The sequence below is a fragment of the Bradysia coprophila genome, chromosome II, assembly GCF_014529535.1.
Source record: "Bradysia coprophila strain Holo2 chromosome II, BU_Bcop_v1, whole genome shotgun sequence".
In the NCBI taxonomy this organism is placed as follows: Eukaryota; Metazoa; Arthropoda; class Insecta; order Diptera; family Sciaridae; genus Bradysia; species Bradysia coprophila.
In genome coordinates this window covers 2,587,466-2,600,881 of record NC_050735.1, presented here as the reverse complement: position 1 = coordinate 2,600,881, position 13,416 = coordinate 2,587,466, and the positions used below count along the sequence as shown (strand labels likewise).

At 35.9% G+C, this 13,416-nt stretch overlaps 1 protein-coding gene and 1 long non-coding RNA gene across 2 annotated transcripts in view; one reads left to right on the top strand and one right to left on the bottom strand.

The window, feature by feature from the left end:
• LOC119085718 (DNA-binding protein D-ETS-3) overlaps positions 1–7,163 on the bottom strand; it is an 86,943-nt gene extending 79,780 nt beyond the window's left edge. The window contains exon 1 of the mRNA XM_037196178.1: positions 6,692–7,163. The gene's annotated coding sequence lies outside the window, so the exon portion shown is untranslated. The remainder of the gene's footprint in view (positions 1–6,691) is intronic.
• A 5,854-nt stretch (positions 7,164–13,017) lies between these two features.
• On the top strand, positions 13,018–13,416 carry LOC119086061. Its single transcript, XR_005089392.1, has 3 exons — positions 13,018–13,112; positions 13,173–13,250; positions 13,316–13,416. It is a non-coding gene; the product is annotated as an uncharacterized LOC119086061 (long non-coding RNA).

Here is a 13,416-nt window from a genome sequence, read left to right as displayed (position 1 = left end):
TACAACTCGCAAAATTGCCTAAAATCACCGTCCATCACAGATACGTAAATAACTATTTTACCGCTCTAACCAACTTATTCAATAGTTACATGACTATAAAAATTTGAATGCGAAGCCAAGGTCAACAATTACACGAAAACTAGACTTTTTACTTTGATCACGAGTTTCTTAATGAATTTTACATGCTTTTAATGCCCTGGGAATAAATTACAGATGTCTTCAAGTATTTTAGGCCCTAAGCATGAAAAGTTGTATACGTATCTGTGCTGGACGGTTGATTTCAGGCTTTCACTTCGTTGGGGCTACAACTCGCGAAATTGCCTAAAATCTACTGTTTATCTATTAGTACTTAAACCAATTTTATTGCTTTCCCTAGATGGGTAATAAATCACTTTCGACCCTAGAGAAAAATAGTATTTAAATTGCTTCATTGAAAGCACTGCAATAAATCGAAGTGATTCGCAGTCAACATCAGTGGTTTCCCTTTGTTTTTCTCCTGCTCGGCAGTATCTGAATCTACTTCATGTCCCAAATGATAGATTGAAGATGTGATCTTAAAAACGTTCACTGCTGTGAGAGTAACACCCATGTGTGCACTAAAAACCTAGTGATGTTGTCTACAAATCACACTAATAGGACATACTTGGTCAAGTAAGTGAGTCATGATTGCACGAGTTTGAATGTGTGCGTAAATACATATCCGGAGTGGAAAGATTTGTGAAACGAGTGAAATAACTTCACTGGAACAGATATTCAAAAGATACGACTCACTTATTTGCCAAATAATATTTGGCTAATTATTTACCATATTTTTTCACATCAGCGTTCGGTACGGTTGACGTCATGACGCTCCCTGTTGTTAAAATTGTGTGACTGCAGCTGTTACGAATGTTGTAACAGCAGTCGTTACGACAGGTACCTGTGATGGTATAGTCATTTGTGTACCTGTTTTGGACGATTGGTTTTAGGCAATTTCGCGAATTGTATGCCGAACGAAGTGAGTATGAAAGCATGGAAAAGTATGTACACAATCACAGTTACAATGGTGACGTTATGTGTTTTTTACCGAAGTGGGCATCAAGCAAACACATCTTACCGGTTCGAGTGAGGACTAATTCAAGTGAATCTCTAGTAAATCACTAAAGTCAAAAATGTTCTCGGACAAGACACTTAAAAATGAGATACAGTGTCATTCACGTAGGGGATAATGCTCGAGCAGGCACTTTAGGCACGCCAGAAAGCGCTAAGGGGGTCGAGGAATACCTCCAAATAAATTTCTAAAAATTAAAAGTCAAATTTTTGATTTTTTGAAATTTATTTGGAGGTATTCCTCGACTCCCTTAGCATTTTCCGGTGTACCTAAAGTTGACAAGTCACAATAACCGGCAACGTGTTAAAAAATATTTGCTGTGATTTACTGTGACTTAATGCTTAATTTCCTCTTACCAAAAAAGTACTCCATGTGAGAGTCAAAATTGATTTTTTTCAATTTTTGCTTTGTTTATTTGACAGCTCGCTCTCTCAAGGCTCTCTAACGGAGTACTTTTTGTTGAGTGGAATTGAAACTTAATGCTTAGTTTCCTCTTACCAAAAAAGTACTCCGTGTGAGAGACAAAATTGAATTTTTTCATTGTGTCCATTCTACTCAACAAAAAGTACTCCGTGAGAGAGCCGTGAGAGAGCTGTCAAAAAACAAAGGAAAAATTGAAAAAATTCAATTTTGTCTCTTACAGGGAGTACTTTTTTGGTAAGAGGAACCTAAGCATTAACTGATTTACTGACTACGAAGTGAACCCCCTCGTACGGCGCTGATGTGATTAAATCAATATATTGTCTAAGTCTCCATAACACGATTTAAGTTTTCACTCTCACACGGATATCAGCTTCGGCCCCCCAAAAGTATCGTTTCTTATAAAAATTTACTAAAATTGTGTTCCAGACATCGATAGAAGCATACCTGTTTGCAAAATCTTGCAATACCAAAGCTTTGATGTGAGTATATCTTACGGATTAAACGGAGACTCAAAACTAAAATTTCACCGAAAAATTTATTTATAAATTCAATTATACCGTCGGGATATATGTGGAAGTGAACGTTCGCCAAAGGTGGAAGTAAACATTTAACAATGCAACATATAAACCGCTGAATTAAAGAGCATACTGAATAATTTCGTATGATCTATGGCTGTGAACTGTGAAGCTCGTATGGAAATTATTTTCCACTCAATGATAAATTGATTCGATAGAATACATACAATTTAATGCATATGTAATAATTTAGATTAAGGCAAAGCAAATGTTTGCATTCATGATTATTCAAATCAAACCGGAAACGAGATATTTTGATTTATATCCTATGGTACACCGTACATGGCAATAACTTAATAACTTTATGACAAAAATTTTTTTGCATCGACATCAAGAACTTTACAACCAAAACTTTTTTATTGCGACGAAGATGGTCGTCAATTGCAACGAAAAACACATCGTTCATTTTATTTCATTTTTGTTCATTGTCCACTGTAGGTATTGATCATTGACCAATGGTCAAACTTCGTTTTTTTGTTGAAATTTTACACAAACTAAAATCTTTCAAACAATCGCACATAATATACCCTAAACACACCGATATAACATTTTACAAATGCGCAGTGCAAGCATTTTCACGAACGAGACCAGTCGAACACAACCACTGTTATGAAATATGATGTTTTAGGAATTGAATGCCATACTTAAACGTAATGTATGTATGACCATCAAAATGATTCAATTAACGCTTTCCGCTACGGATGTACAGAGGCAATTCAATTGCGTACCAAAACATTTACGAAACACAAATCTTGGCATTTTTTTATTGTAAAATTAGTGCGAAGAATTTTAAATTACTTTATGTCTGGATGGTTGTCTGTTTTCGATCAATGGAGTCACACTTTTTGGTTGATGCTATTGCATCAGGTGAAATTGATCACAGTGTGTATCAGATCTCCACTGAGACGTGTGTTGTTTCGAAGGAGTTTCTTCATAAATCATTTTACATTATGCTGGAGCATTGTGATCACAAAACTCAATTTTACAATCAAGAGTGTTGCTGCATATCTCGAGCATAAATTAAGGACTTATTGGCAATATTTATAGGTATTAGTTTCCGGAAAGGACTTCCTTCTACGAGAAACTATTTCTGTAAAATCATCGACTAGTTATAGGGCTATATACTAGACGCGTAATAAAGGGAATAGCTTAGGCATATTTGTATTACATTTTCTCGACGCTCCGTCAATTTGGTGTAGACATTTTTTGGAGCGGTATTCCGTCAGGAAAATTCAGAAACTTTTTGCAATATTTTATCATATTTCCCTACGCTTTTCCATATCTTTTAAATTCCAAAAACCAAATTCGGAAGAATTAGGAAAATTTGTAAGTTTCGACTGTGAATTATAGAATGATTTGCAATTGTAAATCGCAAAGAAAAATGAAAGAAAACGTCCAAATCAATAAAGATAATTGAATTATAGAAATTATTATTGATTAAACAGTACCTGGTATCAACAGAACATTAACCTTTAACCATTAACCTTATCAGTAGTTTTACTATCGGATCCATTACTTCATTTGATCTAAGAATTTTCAAGAGACTGATTCATAATCAGTCCTGTGGTTTGATACGTAGAACGCTTGCTTCATACGCAAGAGGTCTGGGGTTCAAATCTCGTCAGGGCGCGTAAAACAAAAATTTTATTTCCAAATTTCAATTTCATTGTCAAGTAACTTGCAATCTTCATGCATAAAAATTATTTCAATGTTCGGAACACCACCGAAGCAATACAACATTCAAAATAAAAATCTGATTCATAATCTTTTACTTCATTTTTTTAAACACGATTTTTGCTATATAACCGCATTATTCAGAGCTTTTAGTTTATTTACGAGGTCACACTGGGTAACACTGGGTTAAGTTACACAAAGTCAGCAGCTGCAACTTTTGCTTCTCTGTCGCTAATGGAAAAACCGATTTTCTTCCCGGGAGCAAATAGGCAAAAACTTCACGATTTTGAATAAAATAAAAATTTTTGTACCGAATGGGAAAAATTTCCCGGGAGCAATGCTCCCGTGCTCCCTATGATTTTCCATCAGCGTTCTCTGTAGCGAACTTAAAATTATGACCATGTCGCACAGTGGCTAAAAGGACCTAGGGAACGTCAGATTTCTCGCCGGTAAATGGCCAACAATAACGCTAACACTAGATCTTAACCATAAAGGTAAATGTCAAACGATAAAGGCAGATGCATCAATGGAGCGAAAATAATTAAATTTGGTTATACAGATTTTGATCAAACGAAATGCCACTGTTTGACACATTGATGTGGTTGATATTAGCAAGGCTATAGACTGTTTAGGAGGTCACGCAGACCGTCATTTTATTACATACGCGGAAACACACAAAACCGAATTCAACTACTATGAAATTGTTACATTTGAGAATCCATCTTCTATGAAAATGTATGAAAATTTCACATTTTGTGTGTGTCACTGTGTCACCCGTGTATCTGCGTGACCTCCCCAAAGTTGACAGCCTTGGATATTAGTCCGATTGACAAACTAATTACTTTCCTGAGATTTCGCGCTGCACATTGACATTTTGTTTGATCAAAATACGTCTAGTCAAAATTTAATTTGCCTAATGATTGATATCAGTGAAATTAGCTTGAATCATCCAAAACGTATCAGTCATGAAAATACGAATATATTCGTTCTGATTTTTGATCACTTAAAATATAATTTTTAGGAAGATAAAATTGGTGAGAGCAAGATGCATTGATGAGGTTTCGTTCCGCAAATTCCATTATTTATGTGAAAACAAGTTGGTTTATATTCAAACTACCAAGTTTTACCTTCGGGAATGCAGATTCACTTTACCTTGTTCGGGAATGCAGATTCAAATAGCTTTGATAATAGAAACGAGGCATCAGCTGAACTGTTTTGTTATTATTAATCACGTTATCAGCTTGCATCTTCTCTAATAAGTCACTAAGATATCACGCAAAAAAAATAATATATTTTTGATGTCTTCGTGGTGCAAGGTATCTTAATCAACTGTGGTAATTTTTTGCGAATACTAAATTTTGGCAGTTAAATGCTAATTAACGCTCTTATCCTCAACAAATGATCAACGGAAATACATTGCGATGTATCAGATATTTAAGTCTGAACGGCAAAAAATAAATTTAGTAAATTATTGGCTTCCGTTTAATTTAAAGGTAGGAACATTTTAACCGACAAATACTTCGGAATGTCACATAAGCGCATAATAATAATGGTCGTTTTTTGTCATCATAAATACGAATGAAAAAGACTACAAAATTGATGGGAAAATGACCGAATCTACTGAGTACCGATGACTCAATTGAGATGATGATGCTTGATCAAAAGTACCTTGGGTTCTCAGTAGAGAAGCGTAGAATGATAGGTATTTTCCGAACACCTGTTTTAGTGAATATTTTCACTGACAAAAAAGTTTCCAAAAACTCACCCCTCGTAGGTAACTTTGTCTCCAGCTAATCTACATTATCTGCCGCAGCTGTATTTTTTGTATGGGGCGCTACAGCTGTGGCAGCTATTGTCGATTACCTGGAGACAAAGTTACCTGCAACAGCTGAGTTTTTCCAAACTTTTTTGTCAGTGTTCGAGGATCTTTTGTGCGCAAAAGATACGAAAATTTTTAACTCCGAGGCGCAGACAATTAAAAAATTAAATTAACAATTAAAGTACGGTAAAAACGAATTTTGACAGGCCGAAAACGACCGACCGTCATCTACATAAGGAAACATAACCGCAACTTAAACAAATTTGTTCATTAAAACTTCAAAGTGAGGTTGTGTTGGCTTCTCTGTGGATGACGATTTTCATTTTGAACGGCTTTGGAAGAAACCTACGGAATCCTTATTTTTACAAACGTCACTTTTCCGCAATAGTACATTTGCCCATCTCCCATTAAGGAACTCCTTCTGCACATATTTTTTTAACGTTACTCAAACCCAACTTGACATTCCTGTTTTGTTCCTGTTTTAGAGTAAAACGACTCGCTAATATTGTTCTGCAGTAAATTTTACACTCAAAGCTTCGTTCCTGCACGGGTACAGGTAAAAAACTCGATAAAAAAATTGAAAAAGAACGATATGCCTTTCCAACGGGTAAGATCATTTTACATTTTACCCGAGAAACTGAGGAAGGAATTAGTCATTTATGGCATCAAGTACGAAGTACTTTATTAGGCTCTAGAGATGTGTAATTATGACGAGGCCGTGTGTCATAATACACATCGTGAGCCTAATAAAGTTCTTTGCACCGAGCTTCATACAACGTATTGTAAAGGTATTGATTGGACGCAGTGTTTCTACGAGTCGAGTATTGTTGTGCTTTGTGACTTGTGAATATTTCAGATTCAGATTCAATACAGTCGTAAACACCTAAAAGTGCCGCCGTGCTATCAATCTATTATTGTCATTGTCACGACGGCACGTTCTGGTGTTAATGACTGTAACTTGATATTTGTTGACAGAAATATTTAGCCCAGGGTCTAGGCGCCCTGTTCATCGAACATTGCTCAACATGCACAATTTATGGAAAATTCTATCACTTCATTGAAAGCATCATGCCCCCACGGCTGTCTTTTTATTCATTTATGATTGCTCACCTAAATTAGCAAACTAGTTTTGTATCTTTACACACACAAGGTCATTGGCAGAGGAACGTCTCCCAGCTACCAAAATTATAATCCAATATATCTCCTTGCTAACCACTTCTTAAATCGTTGAACTCGTTGCTGAACTCTTAGCAGTATATGAAAACACAAACAAAACCGTTGAATAAAAATTGGTTTTTCCACTTGAAACTCTAACCGACATTTGGCACATTTTTTATTTATCACACACCACACGAAAAAAAAATATTGTCACGCTAAACCTCGGTGTTTTTATTTGTAAAATTTCCACATTCGTTCCCGTTTAATATTTTTTTTTCTTGCACTTTACTAATAAAAAGAAACGTTTATTGATAAATTCCGGTCGGATCTCATCATTTCGTGTGTCATAATAATAATATCGCACACATCGAGAGTGGATAACGGCGACGTGCAAAAAGACCTCAGTCTACGATACTGGATATCCGTTTGGAAATGACTGCCAACAACAACGAGAAGATCATCCCCTATAGCTTTATGTATCGAAAAGATCTTTTTTTTCGGTGAATATCTGTTAATGTACACATGACTTTTACATAGGCATGTTTCCATGTACATCAGCAAATTATTTGTTTGTATATCTTATATGTATAAGAGCATAGATGAGGGGCTGTAATAGTTGCTATCTACATTACAACAAACATCCATACATAATATATACAACGGCATACATTCGTGGTGGATCCATGAGGCGTGGTTAAATGCTATGTATAATTTTTGTATAAGCGGGGATGAACAAATATTACATCCATCATGTCATATATAGTTAGCCAGCCTTTAAAATGTCCTTCGTGGGAATAGGTGAACGAGAAAAATTATTGCCATTTTCATTCATTTTTGTGGTGGAATTTGTAAAATTAGTTTCACTAAATCGAAAATATTTGCTTACATTGTCCACATTGTTTCATTTTTTTTTTGTCAAATAATACGGATTACAAAATCAGTGAGAAAGTTACGTTTTCCAATCAGAATGCTGGTTTGATATCTGGACATAATTTGTTAAAATCGGGTCTCAAAGTTTAACCATTTACCTTTGAATATAAATGGAAGTTATCAATAAGGACGATGTTTTGTTATTCGTCGAAAACAAGGCATCAGAACAGTCGGAGCGTTTGCTGCGACTTAGCCCCGTACAACCCGTAATCCTATTTCGTCCGCAACCATAATACGTCCGTAGCCCTAATAAGCCCGGAACCCTAATACGTCTACAACCCTCTAATGCGTCTGTTACCAAAATGCAAGTCAAGTTGGGAATTGTCAAATTTACTGAAAGTTTTCATTTTTAAAATTGCGCATAGCGCAATTACGAAAGCCCGTACGAAGTACCTCTCAAATAAAACCAACAATTTACGACATTATTTTAGAAACCCAAAATCTTTTGCCAACTTTCCATTGGGTATTCAATTACCTCTCAAATGAAACAAAAACTAGCAAAATCGGTTGAGATTTACTCGATTTATGTGCAAAAAGCACTTAGGGCCGAGTAGCGGCCTTAGTGCAAGGGCCCAAATTTGAAACTTTTTTTTGCCATCATTCTATTCGGCATTCAATTATCTCTCAAATGAAACAAAAACTAGCAAAATTGGATGAGATTTACTCGATTTATGTGCAAAAAACACTTAGGGCGAGTGGCGGCCTTAGTCCAAGAGCCCAAATTTGAAACTTTTTTCGCCACGTTCTTTTCGGTATTCAACTACCTTCCATAAAAAACTAAATCTAGCAAAATCGGATGAGATTTACTCGATTTATGTGCAAAAAACACTTAGGGCCGAGTAACGACCTTTGAGCCCTCCCAACAAGCCCACGTTACATCTTACCCAAAAACAATGTTCAGCAACTTTGTTCTACTCGTCAATACCTTTCATTTGATATATCACAAGCAGCTATTGCGTGCGTATTTCGGTAGATATCGTCGAAAGACTGAAAAACACCTATAGGGCCCTAGCTCTGGAGGGGCCGACCCTACCATGCCCATTTTCGAACTTGACCTTACTTTTGTCGATACCAATCGGGGAAAAAAAGAATTTTGAAAAAAGGTTGTGATTTGCTCAAGCTAGAGGGGTCACGGACGGACGGACGGACGGACGGACATTTTTTTTATTGCGGATTCGTCATCTATGAACATAACCAAATGCTTTGCCCTTACTGTCTGCTTCCAATTCGACGTGTTACAAACGGCATATTAATCTTATAAGCCCCCAGTACTTCGTACGGGGCTAAAAATAGATTTTGCTCACGGACTGACGGATATCACAGTCAAGCTCGTTTTATATCTTATTTTATAAAGCTAAATACATGTTAAAACAAATGAAGTAGAAGATTTTACTTGGATAAAGCTAAGAACAAACGAAGTACCAGACTCTATATATTCCTCCACTCACTGTCTGTTGCTCAGTCAAAAATGGTAATATGTGATGAATGAATAGATAAGGTAACAATAGTTTCCTAAAATAAGGCCCGACCTAAAGACCCAAATGTTTCGACTCGGATCCATCTTTGATCTGTATGATTGGATTAATCTTGAGCTCTAAAAAACTTTTGGCCTCCATCGGTGGCTAAACTGGTATGTATTTAAAAGTCGAAAAGCAAGGTTCACGCATATTTGACGCTTAAAGTAACCATGTTGTTTGTAAAGGTATAAGAGCCAAAATTCCATCAATATTCAAAAAAAAATTTCTTCGTTTTTTGCTCTGAAAGTATATGACAGTGAAGCCATGGTCATGCCGAACGCTCACTTTTAGTGTCAGTGGTGTACATTCGCGAAATAGTAATTTATGCAACTAGTTGCGGAAAGTGGTAGTTTTTGTCACTAGATTTGATAACCACATCGTGTGACAAAAGCTACCACTTTCGCAACGTGTTGCATACAACGTTTTCTGCGAAAAATGAACTTTTAAAATGCAAAACTAAACTCTACCTTTAACATACATTCTTCTGTATGAACGAAATATTGTATGAACGATCAGGTATTATTTATGTTCGCTTCAAAAATTGGTTCACTGCGATTATATATCTCAATAGCCGAATGGTTAGAGGTGTTGCTCGATAAGCATTGGGTTTTGGGCTGTTCGGAATTTGGTTAAGGCAGAATTTTTAATTACGGTTAATGGTTCAGATGTTCAGAAGGAGTGGTGAAACGTAAATCAATTTCACCACTAGTGGTGAAAAGTAAAACATAGAAAACCAGAGAAAAAAAGACCCTTCGATCGCCACCCAAATCACGCATGAAAAAGTTCAGTTTTCGCAGCGCAGTTGCAGAAACGTCGACTTTTAAATTCCTACCAAAAATTTTAGGCCTCCATGGAGGGAAAACATTTTTTGAGAGCGGTTCCGACTCAAGATATTTCGACTCATGTATAAAGCCACCAGATTATGAATTGATGAAGTCCTATCTTATATTGAAAGACAGAGAATAATAACAAAGACCTGCACTTTAAACAGGTCAATCTAAATTTGATTCGAGCATTAATGTTGGAATATAATGTAAAATTAAACAAACGAGAAGAATGTAACCTTATTCTATGTCCATAAAACGACCACAACAATATATATAACACAAATTTATTATCATCAATGAAAGTCTAGAACAGGTCGATCGGCGAATTCGTCTTAAACGCACTCACATTTTATGTCAAAATAATATGAAAATGAGTGCGTTTAAGTACGAAAATCAAATGTTTATGTCCTCCGGGCGGACAATAGACCATACCTGTTTTACACTTTCATTGATTATCATGACGAAAAGAGAAAAAAAATATTGGCTATAATGTGCTATAGTTATTTGTTAACCAAGCGGAGAAAATATGAAATTTCGCCAAGAGTTTGCGGGCAGAGAAAAGCTAGGGCTGACATTCGTTCAAGGAGAAATTTCCTATTTCTCACCGAAAGTGAACACAACGTTTTCCATGTTTGAGTTTTGCGAATATCCGCATTTTTAGGTTTTTTTTTCTTCTAGAAAAAATACCCTATTATGGCCGCTTTGTCTGTCTGTCTGCCTGTTCCACAAATTTGGTAGCTCTCAGTCGGTAGTTGGTAGTTTTGGAAGTCAGTAGTTTTGGTAGCTGGATTGATATTCCAAATCGCAAAGCCGCTATGAGCAAATCAACACCAGGCAAGTAATAATTATCTGTTATCTGATAACCGATAGCTCACAGTTAACATTACTGACTTCCTTAGCAGTCTTTGTCAACCCAAGCGGGTTTTGGCTGACTCTTCTAACTTCCTCCACTCGTTCCTGTCCTCGGCCAGACTTTTCCAATCCGAGACCCCCAATGATCTAGTATCTTCGACCACACAGTCTATCCACATCTTCCGTGGTCGCACTCTCGGTCCACGTCCTTCAAATTTCCTGTCGAGGGCTTTCTTGGCAGTTCGGTCATCATTCATCCTAGCCACATGCCCCGTCACGGTTAACATTGCAATTCGAAAATTTGGTAGTTGGTAGCTGACTACCAAGATTATTATTGACTACCAAACGTAATTTTCGACAGAGATGTTTACTGTTGAAGAACTAAGCACTGACTGACGAAATGATTCTACTTGCTAGCCTATTTATAGACAGAAAATTTGGTAGTCGGTAGTTTTGGTAGTTATGGTAGTTGCGAGCTGGATTGACCTTCAAAATTGCAAAGCCACCATGAGCATATCAACACCAGGCAAATAATAATTGTTTGTTATCTGATAACTGATAGCTCAGAGTTAAAATTGCAATTCGAAAGTTTGGTAGTTGGTAGATAACTACCAAGGCTATAATTGACTACCAAGCGTAATTTTCGGAGAAGAGATGTTTGCTATTTGAGAACTACACGACGAGTGACAAAATCACATGCTCGCCTATTTAAAGCTTAATTTTTGGTAATTGACTACCAAACTGGTAGTTGACGACCATGCTGATAGAGATGTGGAAGAGATGTTTATTGTTTGAGAGCTGCACAGTGCACACCGACTGATGAAATTATTTAGGCTGCTTGCCTATTTATAATTCGATAATGTGGTAGTTGACTATACTAAATTGGTGAAAGTTGGTGGAGATGTTTATTGTTCAACATCTGGATAACGACTAATGATACTATTCTTCCTGCTTGCCTCCAGAAAAAATCGAGAAAAAGAAAAAAAGACCTCACCAGGCTTTAGCCGGTCTATTCCTGTTGTACACTTTGAGGAAGTGTTTTAGTGATCACATTTTCTCACCCAATATGGCAGAACCCGCCAGTTTAGAGGAGAAAATGGTTATTTACTAAACAAAACGCCATTTTCACAACGCTTCATAGTGGGCAAAATAAGGATTTTGTAAACAAAGGTAAATATAGTTGCTGTGATAAATGTCGAAGTAAGGATCCGACATTCAATCCATCATAAAACTTTAAAACTAAAATTGAATATTTGCATAACACAATGAAATCGGCAACGGTTTGTACACTAGAGTCTACAGACTCATGAGACGAGATAATTATTAAGCATCAAAAGGAAAATCATACATATAATCACAGGAATTGCAACCGCATAACAAGGGAAAACTGAAATATATTGTAAATTTTACATACGTATACCAATGAATATCGTTGGTATCATTCATAAATAACCGATTTTAACAATGCCACTTAAATGAACCGTCGTGACGCGTGTCACGTTATATATATTTCTAGCCATATACATACCGGATGTCACGTGACAATTCAGTCTTTTTTATGGATGTTTTTTTTTCTGAAGTATTTTGTATTTATTGATTTAAAGGGGGCTTATAAATTATGTTATTATGTTGTTCCACAATATTTGCAGGATTTAGACATACACACTCACACAAGAGAGGTCTTGTTTGTTTTTGATATGATTAAATCTGATATTCGACAGATATTTTCATTATTTGAGTGTTCACAGTTGATACAAATTCTATTACATCGTTTGTCTTAACTTATATTGCCAAAAAAGATTTTAAAATCTCACCTGTTGTTAGACGGAAAAAAGCCTAACTCGGATCTCAAATATTCAGTCTTCTCTCTAACACCCAAGAGTTAAATGAGTTAAATTAAGTTAAGGGAAATGACAGGACAGTTTTCAGAAAATGTATGGAAAATTCTATAACAAAAATTCACCAAAAAAATTCAACGAAACTCACCTATTATGCTTTCCATTATATTCGGGCATAGTCTCTTTAGGTCGCAAAGGCATATTTGAACACTAAAACACCTTTTACTCGATGGAAAAACATTTCTGAACATTCCTGCCTGTGATAATTAATTTGACTAAACGACCGTGTTTTTAATAATTCTTTTTATAAACTTTAATCTAAAAGTACAAGTCTCATAAGTTATTTTAGTGTGTGTCCATGCTTAGTTGAAATGTTGAACCCGATGTAATTAGTGAGATAATTCAAGATGTATGCAATTGAACGATTCATAGATTATTGTTTTTAATCAACCGCCATAATTGATTTCAGAATGAACACACACGTAAAAGTCAGAATTAGAATGAGAACGTACTATGACGAAGACAATGTAATTGTTTAACACATAGGGTATGATGATGATGTTTATGTAAGTTTGGGACAACTTTTGTAATTAAAATTTTTGTTAATTCCAGTCAACAACCATTGATAATGACTGTGAATTACAGTCGAAATATTTGGTGACCATTAAATGAAACTTGAGCAATTCCGATATACCAATCTTTAATTTACAATT